At 43.9% G+C, this 14,642-nt stretch overlaps 1 long non-coding RNA gene across 1 annotated transcript in view; it reads left to right on the top strand.

The window, feature by feature from the left end:
• The first annotated feature begins 1,608 nt into the window (after positions 1-1,608).
• Positions 1,609-14,642, top strand: part of LOC115099218 — a 35,967-nt gene continuing 22,933 nt past the window's right edge. The window contains exon 1 of the long non-coding RNA XR_003858712.1: positions 1,609-1,688. This is a non-coding gene — a long non-coding RNA (uncharacterized LOC115099218). The remainder of the gene's footprint in view (positions 1,689-14,642) is intronic.

The raw sequence follows: 14,642 nt of genomic DNA, 5'->3' as shown, positions 1-14,642 counted from the left end.
AATGGCGCACTGATATTTCAGAAGAGTTAGACAATCTCATGCTCCAGGAGGGTTATTTATCCATTTTTAAAATTACGAATAATGTGTCTCTCAGGGAAATGCAAGGTAGAATATTTCATAGAATCATTTATACTCCACAGGCAGCTTACCGTATGGGAATTGCCAGGTCTGAATTTTGCTTAAAATGTTCCCAAGGCCCTGCTTCTCTCATACATGCGTTATGGGAGTGCCCTCTTGTTCAAGCGTTTTGGGATCAGATTCGTTCACTTGTTTCGGAGATGGTCTCAGTGTCAATTGAGTGGTCTCAAGCTTTTTGTTTATTGAATATTGACACGGGAGACTCCTCGCTGAATCATGACAATATTCTATTTTTTTCTAAGGTATGCTTGATTGCAAAAAAATGTATCCTTTTGAAATGGATAGACAGTACTCCACCGACTAGAGCTTTATGGGTTACACAGATGTCACATCTATTTCAGATGGAATATGGGTCCCTATATGCTAATATGTCTTATAAGAAAAAGGGGCTTTTCTGGGATCTTTGGCAACATTTTTATCCGACCCTTCCTCTAGCTATTAGACGACTATTTCCACTTGAAAAGCCAAGATCCAGTACTGCCTCAGCTTCCACATAAAATGTTTTACCTGAGTGCCCTTAACTCTGGGATGCAAATATCGGTATGATCTTTATCTTCTCACGGGAATGGTTCCTCTCAGAGCATGGTGATATGCAGTAATGGACAGGTTTCTCTCATTTGTTTATTTATTTATTTATTTATTTTTTGATTGGTAAAGTTAAACCAGCAATACAGGGGGTGGGTGGGGTGGTCACTTGGGAGGAAATAGCTTAAAAAATGTTAGCATGTACCTATATGCAATTGTTTGTTGGCCTTGTGTTCCTTTTTTGTTGTATTTCTTTGTTTTTTCTTTGGAACCTGAAAAAGGGCATACATGATGTTGTATTTGGAAATGTTAACCAATAAAATATTTTGGAAAAAAAAAAAATCCAAACTAAGTTATGCTCTCTTCAGATTGAACAGTTGAAAAAACAAACAGAGGGTTAGCTAGAAACAGTGGTCTTTTGTCCTCAGACCGCATGGCTTCTGGCTCTGCAGCATTTCAAGTTACACCTGTGAGGAGACGGGGAGCTGCAGAGTAGAGCAGTGGTGATTGTGTAGCTTCAGAAGGAGGAAGAGGGAATTATGAAAAGTTTGAAGTTAAATTGGGTAAGTTTGAAAGTTATAATTAGTATGATAAGGAGTTTCTAATTTAGTGGATTTTTTACAAAAAAAACAAACAAAAAAACGCGGTGCTTTTAAAACAAGAAACTGCATGGCTAGATATTATAGTTTTCAGCTGTCTGTTCCAGGTGATCAGAGGTACACAAATGCATCCAGTTTATTTCAGTCCATGAGATTTATTTTATAAGTTCATACTTAAGTTTGCTTTGGAGTTAACGCGTGATTGCTGTTAGGTTATCATTAAACAGAGAAAGGAATCTTTTAGTTCTATGCTGTTTTTCTTCTCCCCCTCCCCCTCATTAGCCCTTGCTTGCTACAAGGAATCTTATGTTTACAGTCAACATAGAAACATAGAAATGACGGCAGAAGAAGACCAAACAGCCCATCCAGTCTGTCCAGCCAGTGTGAGCTGTGTTTCATTTCTGAGAAATTCCAGATTTTCATTTCGTAAGAAAGAAAGCATGAAACTGTGTTTATTTAAAGCCATTCATAATTAGATTTGATTTATCATTGGAAAGGGATGTATTGTCTTTTTCTTGTTTTAGAATTCCCATGGCGTAAATTACTAGTGGTCAGGTGCATAGGCAGAGAGACAGAAAGAAAAAAAATATATATATAAGAAAAGAGGGCGACTCCATTTTAATGAATTGATCTGTTTAGTTTGAAAACAGAAATTTGTGTTGTTGAAAGTGGGAGAAAGTGAATTTGATGGCATTAGCAGGGACGAAGAGGGACGAGATTTATTTTATGCTGGATGCGGATGTGTAAAGTGCTTTGTCAGTAATGTAACTATGCGTCACAGTGTTAGAGTGCATATGCAGAAGGCTGTGTGGTGGGAAATTTAGAATGTTTTGTTCGAAGTAGAGAAAAAATGTGAGTCAGTTGCATTTAAACCTCTTACCATGGGTTTGCTTTTAAACAATTGTGTGAAGATATGATTTATTTTAAATTAAACACAGGTCAGAAACAAACAGAAGGCACTAATATGCATGAACTCCATGCGGCAGTATGCGTTAATTACAGTATTTATGTTATATTCTAATGATGATAGATATTTCTCAGTTTTGCTTATACCTCACTAGATGCTAACTTTTAGATGAAGGGAATGATTGGGTTTTTGTTGATGGGAGCTTAGGTATACAGATCCGAAGGGAGAAATAGCTTAACAACAACACAATAAAACAGGGAGATCCCTCATGTACAGTTGCAGGTTTTGGCTAATGCATATGAATGAGTGCCCAGGGTTGGGCACAGTAGGGAATTAATTGCTCTCTGGTATAACAAAGTCAATTCTTTAAGTGAGTTAGGAGTATATAGCACAGAAAAAAAAAAAAAAGGGTTTTAGATTTGTAAATGGAAGTAGCTTTTATCACAGGGGACAGCGCCTCCTAGAGGTGGACCATCATAGAAAGGAAAGTAGCTTTATGACTGCTTTTTGCTGAATTAAGATATAACATAAGGTTGACTTTTAAGGAAACTGTAATGTCATTTTTAAATTTAATTTTAATCATTATATTAAGCTAGATGTTTTTCCAGGGTACTCCTTAAGTTCTTCCTCCAGGTACTTCCCCATTTCCTCAAAGTCTGTGTTTTTGAACTGTAAAACTCGGGTCTTTGTGGTTCTTTTCCCTATTCTTTTATTGATATTAAACCATACCGTTTGATGATCACTGCTGCTGAGGTGGGCGCCCACCTGGACATCTGAGACATTATCTGCATTAGTGAGCACTAAGTCGAGTATAGCTCCTTCTCTCGTGGGTTCCAACACCATTTGTTTGAACAAAGATACTTGCATGGCATCCACTATCGCTCTACTATTTTTAGTTTCTGCAGATGGGATTTTCCAGTCTACATCTGGCATATTAAAGTCACCCACGATCACCACTTCTCCCTTCTTACCTATCTTATGGATGTCTTCAACCAGATCTCTGTCCAGCTCTTCCTTTTGGTTTGGAGGCCTGTAAACCACTCCAATATAAATGGACGCTCCGTCATCTTTTTTTAGGTCGACCCATAGAGCTTCTTCATTACCCCAACTTCTTTGTAGCTCAGATGCTTGGATGTTGTTTCTGACATAAAGAGCCACACCTCCCCCTTTTCTTTCCTCTCTGTCCTTCCTTAACAAGTTGTAGCCTGGTATTGTTGTATCCCATTCATGAGATTCTGTGAACCATGTTTCTGTGATAGCAACAATGTCCAATTCTGCCTCAGCCATTAGGGCCTGCAGATCTGGGATTTTATTTCCCAAACTATGAGCATTTGTGGTCATAGCCTTCCAGGTACTCTCTTTAAGGTTATTGCATTTCCTGGACTCCTTATGAGATATTTGTTGAGATTTATTATTCACTTCACTATTTCTTTTTGTAGTTGTGCCACTGTTGACAGAGTTATCCGTCTCAATTAGATTTTTCTTTTGGTTATGGATCTTGAAATACTGCATGCATTGTGTTTTCTCTCTCTTTTCTGGTAATACTGCAATGTTTTTCTCAAGAACTTCTTCAGTTTTTAATATAGAGAAGGCTTGTTGTTCTTTTTGCATTTGGTACATTGTGTGTCTCCTCATCACAGGTCTAATTCTACCAGAGCCCACTGTATTCCTGGATTTTAAAGAATTTCTTAATGACCTGTTTGAGTGGGGGGGTATACCTGTTGGCTGCTCATCTGTCAAGTATGGGTGACTGTGGGTCCTACCTGAGCCTAATGAATCTCCTTTTCTTGACTCCTGGTTTATTTGTGATATTGGGGAATTATTTTCTGAGTAATGCAATGTGGGTGTAATACTTTTAATTGAAGCTAATTGATCTTTAATCTCAGTCAGCTCCATTTTCAAGGAAGAGAGTTGTGCACAAATTGGGCAAGCTCTAAGTTTCCAGATGCTTTCCCTCAGAATAAAGGCTCCACAGCAGTTACATTGGAATCGCATACCAACAACTAACAACTAGTGAGTACTTTAACTCTCAGTCTTCTCATCCACAGTATCTCTTCGCTGGGAGACCTGCTGCAGAACCTCCTGATGTCATCAAGGAGAGAAGAGCTCCCTCTGCCGAGGCCCCTGAGACTACAACCACAGACTGCCTCACTACTGCCACCTCTGGTGGAGATCTTCAAGATGTCTAAATAAAGATCTTTCCTGAATTTTGGGTGTACGAGTCTAGCCCAGTGCTGTGGCTCCTCCCCGTGGGCGTGGTCATCTCCACAGCACCCAAGGATCCACAAAACACATGTTATCATAACAGATTGCTAACTCCATGGATCCAGCTCAGCTCACTGCGTTGCAGGCCATTCCAGGCCTAGCTCAGCGGATCACCGAACAGCTGACTGCACTGGAAGGACTGACCACTGCACTTAATCTACTGCACACCCACTTCTCGGGAGAAGTATGGAGATGCTGAGACTTCATTAACCAGTGCTACATGCACTTTGCATTACAACCTGGCCACTTTTCCACAGCCTATGCCAAGACTACCTACATCCTGTCGTATCTAGACGGACGAGCATTGTCTAGGGCCTCTTCACTATGGGAGCACGAGGACCCAATCCTTCATGACCTTGAAGGATTTCTCGAACTGTTTAAGTCAGTTTTTGATGATCCTGCCCATTATATCATTGCAGGATCTTCTTTGGTTCACCTGAAGCAAGGGAACAAACCACTAGCTGACTTCGCTATCAAATTCAAGACACTGGCATCTGAATTATCCTGGCAAAAAGGAGGAGCTACCCTTTCTGGTCTATCACCTTTCTCAAGATTGATTTTTTAGATTTGGGGGAAATGGTGGCCTAGATTGGTGGGTGATAAACAGGCCTATCATCTGACATCTTTTCTTTTTGATAGATCTTTCCCTCCTGGGATAGATCTAAGGGGGATTAAACGTGGGAGGGGGAGGGGTTTGTATAAATGGGAACAGCTGTGGGATGGCCAGAAACTTTTATCCTTTAATGAATTGCAACAACTTTATCAGATTCCTGAAACTGCTCTCTTTGCTTACAATCAGATCCTTCATTTTTTTCTCCTCCTCGAAAGTTGGGATGGCCTTAAAAAGGGCAGATCTCTTTTTGAAAATTATTGCACTCAAGTTGACAAGCTCACTAAACCTATCTCTAAGATTCTTGCTCTGCTGAACAGAGAGCCTCAGAGAAGATGGCATATCAAATCGCTTGAGAGCAGGACTTAGGGGGTGTTTTTGAGGACAAAGAATGGGATTGATGCTTTTTCACAGTTAGCAGATGCTCTGCTTCCTCCACCATAAAAGAAAATGGGTATTAGGTACTTTATAGGTGGTATCTTACCCCCACCAGATTGAGCAAGATGTATAAGGAATCGAGTGATCAGTGTTGGAAGGGATGTGGAGCTAAGGTTACCTTTCTGCATTTGTGGTGGGAATGTCTGAAAATTGGGAAATTATGGGGGGCTGTGCTTGATTTTATTTGATAATTGGATGGTATTTGAGTGCCCAAAGATCCCAAGGTAAGCCTTTTGTTGTGATGCTGCAGAGCAGCCTGGAGGCCACCTCTGCCGACCACCATCCCCTCCCGGCCTGGAGGCCGCTGCTGTCCTACCTCCGTGGCCTGGAAGCTGCCAACATCACCTCTGCAGCCGCCATCCATGGCAGACCAGCCGCTGCTGACACCGCCGCCTTCCATGTGGCATGAGCTGCCGCTGACAAGGTCGCCATGCGGCCTGGAGACCACCGCTGACACTGCCGTCTCTTCGTGGCTAGGCTGCCGCCGACATCCCTCCTTCATGCAGCCTGGAGGCCACTGCCAATCAAGTCCTCTTCTGCGGCCCGGAAGCCGCCGCAGAGCTCCTCTTCTTGTGGCAGGGAGCCGCCATCAATCTCCTCTCTTTGCAGCAGGGAGCCGCCAACATCTGGGCCTTGCTTCGTGGCATGGATGCCGCCGTCGCTGTCCCTGGTCCTGCCTCCTACTAGGCACGCAGCATGGATGCCGCCGTCGCTGTCCCTGGTCCTGCCTCCTACTAGGCGCACGGCCGTGCCTCTCTTTTCCATTTAAAGGGACTGCAGTGGGCAGAACCCCGGGGCTCCACCTGATGATGATTCTAAGGCATCTCCTCTTTAGCCCTATAAGAAGGACTACTCTTCAGTCTCTCTTTGTCTTCGCAAGGAACTAGTCTGGATTCTCCATTATTCCAGCTAATCGATCCAGGGGACTTCTGTTAACCTTCTTTGCTTCTTCAAGGCACTTTGTTCCTCGTGGGAATTCCCTTGTCTTCATCTGTGGTTCCTGGTACTTTGTCTCCATCTTCGTTTGCACTTCCTGGTCTCTCATCGGATCCTGCGTCCTAGTCCGTCCTGTCTTCAGATGTTCCAGTCTCCAGATGTCCTCTTCTTAAAATGTCCCTGAGGTCCTCTTCTTCAGATGTCTACGATGTCCTCATCTACAGATGTCCCGGTATCCTGATGTCCTGATATCCGGGTGTCCTGATGTTCCTGAAGTCCAATGTTCCAGTCCTGATCCTGATGTCTTCTTTGCCAGCTCTTCATCCTGCTTCCAGGTTCCTCTTGTCCATCCTTCCTGGCGTGCCTCTGTTGTGGTCTGTGACCAGCCCATGGGTGGCTGTGTAGGGCGCACTGTGGTGCAGTACTCATCCCATACTCAAACTCGTAACCTGAGTTTCCTGAGTCCTTGTCTCGCCTGACTATTCTGAGTCCTCATCTGAGTATCCTGAGTCCTCGTCCTCATCTGGGTATCCTGAATCTTCATCCATGTCTGAGCATCCTGAATCCTTGTCCAAGTCTCCAAGCATCCTCGTCTTGTCCAAGTCTCCAAGTCTTGTTCCTGTTCCAGTACCATCGCCTGTCCTTCATCTCTGTCCATCCTGTCGCATCTGCCGTTTCCAGGCGGCAGGTCAGAAAAGGCTATCAAGTGGCCAGAGGGCTACCCCAGAGACCAGCATTGTGTTGTTGGGTCTCTTCCAGTGCATTCAGGTTCAGCAGAGGTCAGGGCTCTTGGTCTTCAGCCCGTCCGCCCATGCTTGGACACATCTTGCCTGCCTCGGCGCTTCCTCGGAGCTCCTCTGCAGTCGCGCTATGGTCCAAGGGCACACCAATCTCACCAGAATCGGGACCGCTCCCTAGCATTCCCGGAACACCTTTTATGTATTCCAACTGTTGTAGGTTCTGCGTCCTTTCAGCGTTGGGTCCAGTATGTGGTATCAGCTGTCAAATGTGAAATGGCTTATTGGTAGTGAGACCTAATGTTCCATCCCCATCTGATGTGCAATGTAGACTGGATACTGGATAGAGTGTATTATTTGGGGAAATTGACGGCCATGCGTAAGGAACGAGTAGCCAGCTTCGAGAAAATTTGGCAACTATATTGGAAATTGAGGTTCCATGTATGAATCAGAAATATGGGTGAGGATCTTGAATGGGGGTGGTTATTGTGAGATGCAACCATGGTGCATCGATGTGATGTATCCTACGAACGTCAGTATATAAAAACAAATAAATATGTGATGTATCCTACGAACATCAGTATATAAAAACAAACAAACAAATAAATAAATGGTCCTTTTGTTTCTCCTGTGTAGCTTATGGGTCTCAATAATGGATCTTTTTTACTCAACGCACAATTAAACTCTGGAATTTGTTGCCAGAGAATGTGGTTCGTGCAGTTAGTATAGCTGTGTTTAAAAAAGGATTGGATAAGTTCTTGGAGGAGAAGTCCATTACCTGCTATTAAGTTCACTTAGAGAATAGCCACTACCATTAGCAATGGTTACATGGAATAGACTTAGTTTTTGGGTACTTGCCAGGTTCTTATGGCCTGGATTGGCCACTGTTGGAAACAGGATGCTGGGCTTGATGGACCCTTGGTCTGACCCAGTATGGCATTTTCTTATGTTCTTATGTTCTTATCTTCTGATGTACACTGGCTTTGTTGCTTGTCTATTTATCTTTCATGCCCATCACCCCTTGAAGACCATGTCTTTTCCTTGTTTGCTGTTTCTCATGTTCACACCCTAATTGTTTGTACTTATCTATACCTTAATTCACCAAGTGCTTCGATTGGGGGAGGGGGGAGGGTTGGGGTAAAAAATGAACAAGTCAGCACAAGTTTTGTAAAACTTATTTATTGCAGTATTTTCTTGGTATTGTTATATACTTTTGCTGTATCAAGGCTTTATACACAGTTTTTGTGTTACTGTTATCTTTTAATTAATAAACTTTAAATTACAAAGAAAAAATAGCAGGTCAGTATTTTCACCTGCTAGTGGGTGCGATCCTGAAGAAAGTTTAAGAGAATCATTAGCCCCCAGCATTGGGATTTTCTGCAAACTGTTCTAAAGGCAGGTCTAGGGTAATTTTTCTTATGCTGATCGAGTCACTATTCTATGGAATGCTTCTGCAAGAATTTGATCCCAATCTTGCCTTTTTGTAAAAATTGTTTGAAAGCCCAAACATAATATATGTTTCTTAGTAAGAAACTGATGCATAAATTGTATTAGATTAAACTGAATTTGGGCAAAAGCGAGGTTGAAATGGAGACAGGGCACAAAGTGGTTCAGATGAATGTGAACTGTTTATGTTTCAACTTAGATAAAAGCCAGACTATTTACAGTTCGAGCTGAGTTTCCATATTCCCCATGTGTTGTGCTGGAGGTGGACCCTGGGCCTGGTACAGGATTGGTATGGCCCTCTGGTTGGACCCAGAGAGTGCCTGTCACCAGGAGGCGGAGCACACAAGGAGACAGAGGCTAACTGGAGCTTTACCAATAACAGTCTGGGGTTTCTGCAGATTGAGCCCTTGGGTACCCGGACCGCCTGGACTTAAGTGGGCCTCTGGTGGTCTTCCGGAGAGGAAGCCGGGGGGGGGGGGTGCCCTCCATGAGCAAGGGTGAGTGGCTGATGCAGAAAGGATGGACTAGACCCAAACTGGAAGCTCCGGAGACCTCAGGGAGGTAGCAGTTCAGGGAGATTCTCAGGGCGAGACAGGCAGCGCCTGTGGGCCTAGTCAAGTGGAAGCTGCAGTTAGTTTAAAAGCAGGTTGGTCTGGTAGTCACAGAAGGCCAGAAGAGAGTGTCTGAGTGAAGCGCAAGGGTCAGACACTGGAACAAGAAACACTGGAACAAGAGACACTGGAACACATGAAGCAAACTAACACACCAACGATGTCAACCCGATTGCAAAGGTGAGGTCCTGGGACAGGGCCTCGCTTTAAATAGCAAGTCTACGTGACGTCATCGAGAGGCGCCCCTGCAGGTTTTCCCACCTTGGGCCCTTTAAAGGGCTGCACGTCAGCTGCACACACACCTAGGGGCGTGGTCGAGGACGCCAAGCCCCGACGGGAGCTCCGCCATGAGGCCTGCGAGGAGGATGGTGAGCGGAGAGCCCGAGGATGCTGTGAGCTGGCTGCAGCAAGGGAGGGGTGCCTGGAGCTGGTTGAAGGAAGTGTGAGGTGAGCAGGCCCGGCCGCGGCCGGGACGCGCAACACCATCTAATTTTCTTTGGCCCACTTTAGAAAAATAGTGCGACTCTTCAAATGTCTTGAATATCTTCTATTATTTTGAATTATGCAAATAAATCTGAATATGCTTCGAACCATATCAAAGTTGGCTGATTATCCAAGTAAATTCATGAAGTATTGTCAAACCCAAATGTGAATTAAGAGGTGGATCTAAGGAAACTGGAAGAGTGGTCGAAGATATGGCAGCTGAGATTCAATGCCAAGAAGTGCAAAGTCATGCATATGGGGAGTGGAAATCCGAATGAACTGTACTCGATGGGGGGGGAAAGGCTGATGTGCACGGAGCAGGAGAGGGACCTTGGGGTGATAGTGTCTAATGATGTGAAGACAGCGAAACAATGCGACAAGGCGATAGCAAAAGCCAGAAGAATGCTGGGCTGCATAGAGAGAGGAATATCAAGTAAGAAAAGGGAAGTGATTATTCCCTTGTACAGGTCCTTGGTGAGGCCTCACCTGGAGTACTGTGTTCAGTTCTGGAGACCGTATCTACAAAAAGACAAAGACAAGATGGAAGCAGTACAGAGAAGGGCGACCAGGAAGGTGGAGGATCTTCATAGGATGACGTACGAGGAGAGATTGAAGAATCTAAATATGTACACCCTGGAGGAGAGGAGGAGCAGAGGTGATATGATACAGACTTTCAGATACTTGAAAGGTTTTAATGATCCAAAAACAACGACAAACCTCTTCCGTAGGAAAATAATCAGCAGAACCAGGGGTCACGATTTGAGGCTCCAGGGAGGAAGATTCAGAACCAATGTCAGGAAGTATTTCTTCACGGAGAGGGTGGTGGATGCCTGGAATGCCCTTCCGGAGGAAGTGGTGAAGACCAGAACTGTGAAAGACTTCAAAGGGGCGTGGGATAAACACTGCGGATCCATAAAGTCAAGAGGCCACCAATGAAGAGTGGGTGACTCGCCAGAATGATGGCTATTGACACAATACCCTTATTAAATAAACATACACATGCTTACTGTGACTCCTACATCGCTCTAAGCTTCAACAGCAAGAGGTAATGGAAAAAAAGGATTTGCACTCATAAAGAGGGGAGTAGCTGGCTTGTTACGGCGGTTACTACCCCAAACCAAATATGCCTGATACTTCACTTTCAATGCATATACAGCATAGCTCTCTGCTTCAATGACAGGGGAGAAGAATAACTGATACTTCACACATCCAGCAGAGCTCTCTGCTACAATGGCAAAGGAGAAGAAAAAGGGTTCGCACTCAAAACGCGGGGAGTAGCTGGCTTGTTACGGCAGTTACTACCCCAAACCAAATGTGCCTGATACTTCACTTTCCATGCATATCCAGCATGGTTCTCTGCTGCATCGGCATGGGAGAAAGACTGATACATCACGCATTTCCAGCATAGCTCTCTGCTTCAACGGCAGGGGGAAAAAAAACAAAAACAAAACAAAAACAAAAAACTGATGCTTCACGCATATCCTGCATAGCTTCAACGACAGGGGTGAAGAAAAAAAAAAGGATTCGCAATCACAAAGCGAGGAGTAGCTGGCTTGTTACGGCGGTTACTACCCCAACCAAATGTGCCTGATACTTCACTTTCAATGCATATCCAGCATGGCTCTCTGCTTCTACAGCAGGGGAGAAGAAAAAAAAAACCAACAAGAGCTGTACAACATAGTCTAGGTAAAACAAATAAGCATGGGTGTAGCTTGCTTATCGCGGCGGTTACTGCCCCTACTACCCCTAACTAATCAAGCTAGATATTTCACTTGCATGCAGCTCCATCACTGCTCTCTACATTAATGGTGGGGGTGGAAGGGGAATAGAACAAGGAGCTAAGAGTAACAGATAAGAATGAGAGAAAAAATGTGTGAGGCTTGCTGGGCAGACTGGATGGGCCATTCGGTCTTCTTCTGCCGTCATTTCTATGTTTCTATGTTTCTATGTTTCTATAATATGAGCATTTCTCCAGTTACTGCTGCCTAGATAGAGTAGTTTGATTTTGGATTAAAAGGTATAAATACTTAAACAACTGAACAATTTGGAGGAGAAGTCCATTACCTGCTATTAAGTTCACTTAGAGAATAGCCACTGCCATTAGCAATGGTTACATGGAATAGACTTAGTTTTTGGGTACTTGCCAGGTTCTTATGGCCTGGATTGGCCACTGTTGGAAACAGGATGCTGGGCTTGATGGACCCTTGGTCTGACCCAGTATGGCATTTTCTTATGTTCTTATGTTCTTAATTTTAGCTTCTTTGTTTTATCTGATGTGCTGAAACTGTGAATTCCATAACTGAAGATGTTACTTTTGTGTTTACTAAAGTGTTGAAGAAAGAAAATGTCTTCATTGATATGAGAAAAGCAGGACTTTGGTGCATATCCTTAAGTATGTAGCCCATTCATCAGAGCTAGACTGTAGGTGCTTTCTGCCAGATAAACAGGAAAACTCAGAGGAATTTAAATACTTCTAAGAATGTTTTATGAGCCTTGCTGATGTATTGGAAGATAACAGCAGATAAAGAACAGGGAGAGAACTGAATTGTTTTCCTGTTGCAATTAACAGAAAGGCGGGAGTATTCCTGAAAATACTATAGGCTCAATATATATATATATATATTTTTTTAAATAAGAAAGATCCTCTGAATGGATGCATTATGTCCTGAAATGCATAGCTGTACTATATGTACTTTTGAGTTTAGTGCATGAAATTTGGGATCCTATTCTTTCAGGACAGTTTGCTATATAATTGAACAAAGAAGTGAAAAAATCCGATCTCCGGGTTAATTTGGTATTCTTCAAAATGTCTGGTTGGATCTTGACTACCCGCTTTTCGCTTTGCAAATTTACTTCTGCTGCACAGTGGGAAGGAGCTGGCAATATATATATATTTATTTATTTAATTAAGTTTCTATACCGTCATTAAAGTACACATCATATCGGTTTACATAATAACAAAAGATGGAAAGTACAAATAACAGGGGAAAGGGAACGGGACAACTAATAGGGGTCCGTGGGTAACAGGGACCTGAACAAGATAGCAGAGGGGAGAATAACAGGGTTAACAGGTTACAGTAAAAACGGGTTACAGTTAACTTGTAGATTATAGTTGTATTTACAGGTTATGTTAAATTACAGGGTAACAAATTACGGGAAATTACGGGGTGACAATATACGGATTACAATAAATTATGGGGTAACAAAATCAACAGAAAATATTGGATATTGTAATATCCAATATATGGGCGGGCCTGGTCTGCAGGGGGTGGGCAAGGGTAAGTCTGGGAGTTAATCCGGAAAGGCTTGGTGAAAAAGCCAGGTTTTTAAAAGTTTGCAGAATTTGCGGAATTTGAAAGGGCATTGCTCTAGGCGTAGTTCAGGGGGAAGAGAATTCCAGAGGGAGGGGCCCGCAATGGAAAGGGCGCGGGACCTTGTTGAGGAGAGACGGGCTTTCCTAAGTGTAGGGACTTGTAGAGTGCATTTGGAGTTCATTCTGGTGGGACGGGCAGATTGAGCTGGTAGCAGTGGTTCGTGGAGCCATGAGGAGTTGTGGGAGTAGAAGGCTTTATGTATGATGGTGAGGGTTTTGAACAAGATGCGGGAGGGAATGGGAAGCCAGTGTAAGTCTCTGAGGATGGGGGTGATATGGTCAGATTTGCGAGCATTACTGATTATCCTTGCTGTCGCATTTTGAAGGATCTGGAGGGGTCTGATAGTCGAGAAGGGGAGGCCAAGGTACAGTGAGTTGCAGTAGTCTAACTTTGATATGAGGGTTGCTTGGATAACTGTTTTGAGGTCATGGGTGTGAAGTGGGGCTTTAGCTTTTTTAAGATCGTGAGCTTGTAGAAACCTCCTTTAATGACGGCGCTTATGTGGCTCTTGAGATTCAGATGAGAGTCAATGAGGACACCTAGGTTTCGTACGGGGGTTGAGGGCTGGTGGGGGTGGGCTGGGAGACATTAAGAGGGGAGATTGTAAGGGACTGCTGGTAATGGATGTGGAGTAGCTCGGTTTTGGTAGAGTTAAGGGCCAGCTGGAGAGAGGTAAGGAGCGTGTTGATGGACTCAAGGCATTTCTCCAAGAAGGAAAGGGTGGCAGTTAGAGATTCATGAATGGGGATGATGATTTGCACATCATCCGCATAGATGTAAAATTTAAGTCCAAGGTGGCATAGGGGGAGAAGGTAGATGTTAAAGAGGGTGGAGGAGAGGGAGGAGCCTTGGGGAACTCCTTGCAATAGAGGGTAGAGGGAGGATTCAGAAGAGCTGAGTTTGACGGAAAAGCATCTGTTAGTGAGATAGGATCTAAACCATAGGAGAGCAATACCAGAGACCCCGATGTCGATGAGGCGAGAGATGAGGATATCATGGCTTATTGTATCGAAAGCCGCTGAAATATCAAGAAAAGCAATGAGGAAATTTTGCCCTTGGTCAAGGCCGATGAGGAGGAAATCTGTAAGGGATGAGAGAAGGGTCTCAGTGCTTAGATTTTTGCGAAAGCCAAACTGAGATGAGTGCAGTATGTTGTTGTCATCAAGGTATTCCATGAGCTGGGTGTTAACTACCTTCTCCATAATTTTTGCAATGAAGGGAAGATTGGAAATAGGGCGATAGTTGGTGGGGTCTTTGGGGTCAAGAGAAGGCTTCTTAAGGAGGGGTTTAACTTCAGCGTGTTTGAGAGGGTCTGGGATGGTGCCAGCGGATAGTGAGCAATTTATAATATCAGCCAGGGGTTGAGCAATCGCAGTGGGGGTGGAGAGGAGTGTTTTTGTGGGTAGGGTGTCAGAGGGATGAGAAGCAGGCTTGGATTTTTTGAGAATTGCCTCGATTTCCTTGACCGAGGTAAGATCAATGATGTCAAGGGAGGTTGTCTTAGGATGTGGGTTGGGGTTGTGCGAGGGTGGAAGGGGTGTGCGAGAGGCAGCAGGGGGAAACCTAAGGAGTA

The sequence above is a fragment of the Rhinatrema bivittatum genome, chromosome 9 (genome assembly GCF_901001135.1).
Source record: "Rhinatrema bivittatum chromosome 9, aRhiBiv1.1, whole genome shotgun sequence".
Taxonomy (NCBI): Eukaryota; Metazoa; Chordata; class Amphibia; order Gymnophiona; family Rhinatrematidae; genus Rhinatrema; species Rhinatrema bivittatum.
The sequence above is the reverse complement of the archived record's forward strand: the minus strand, read 5'-3'. Positions and strand labels throughout refer to the sequence as shown.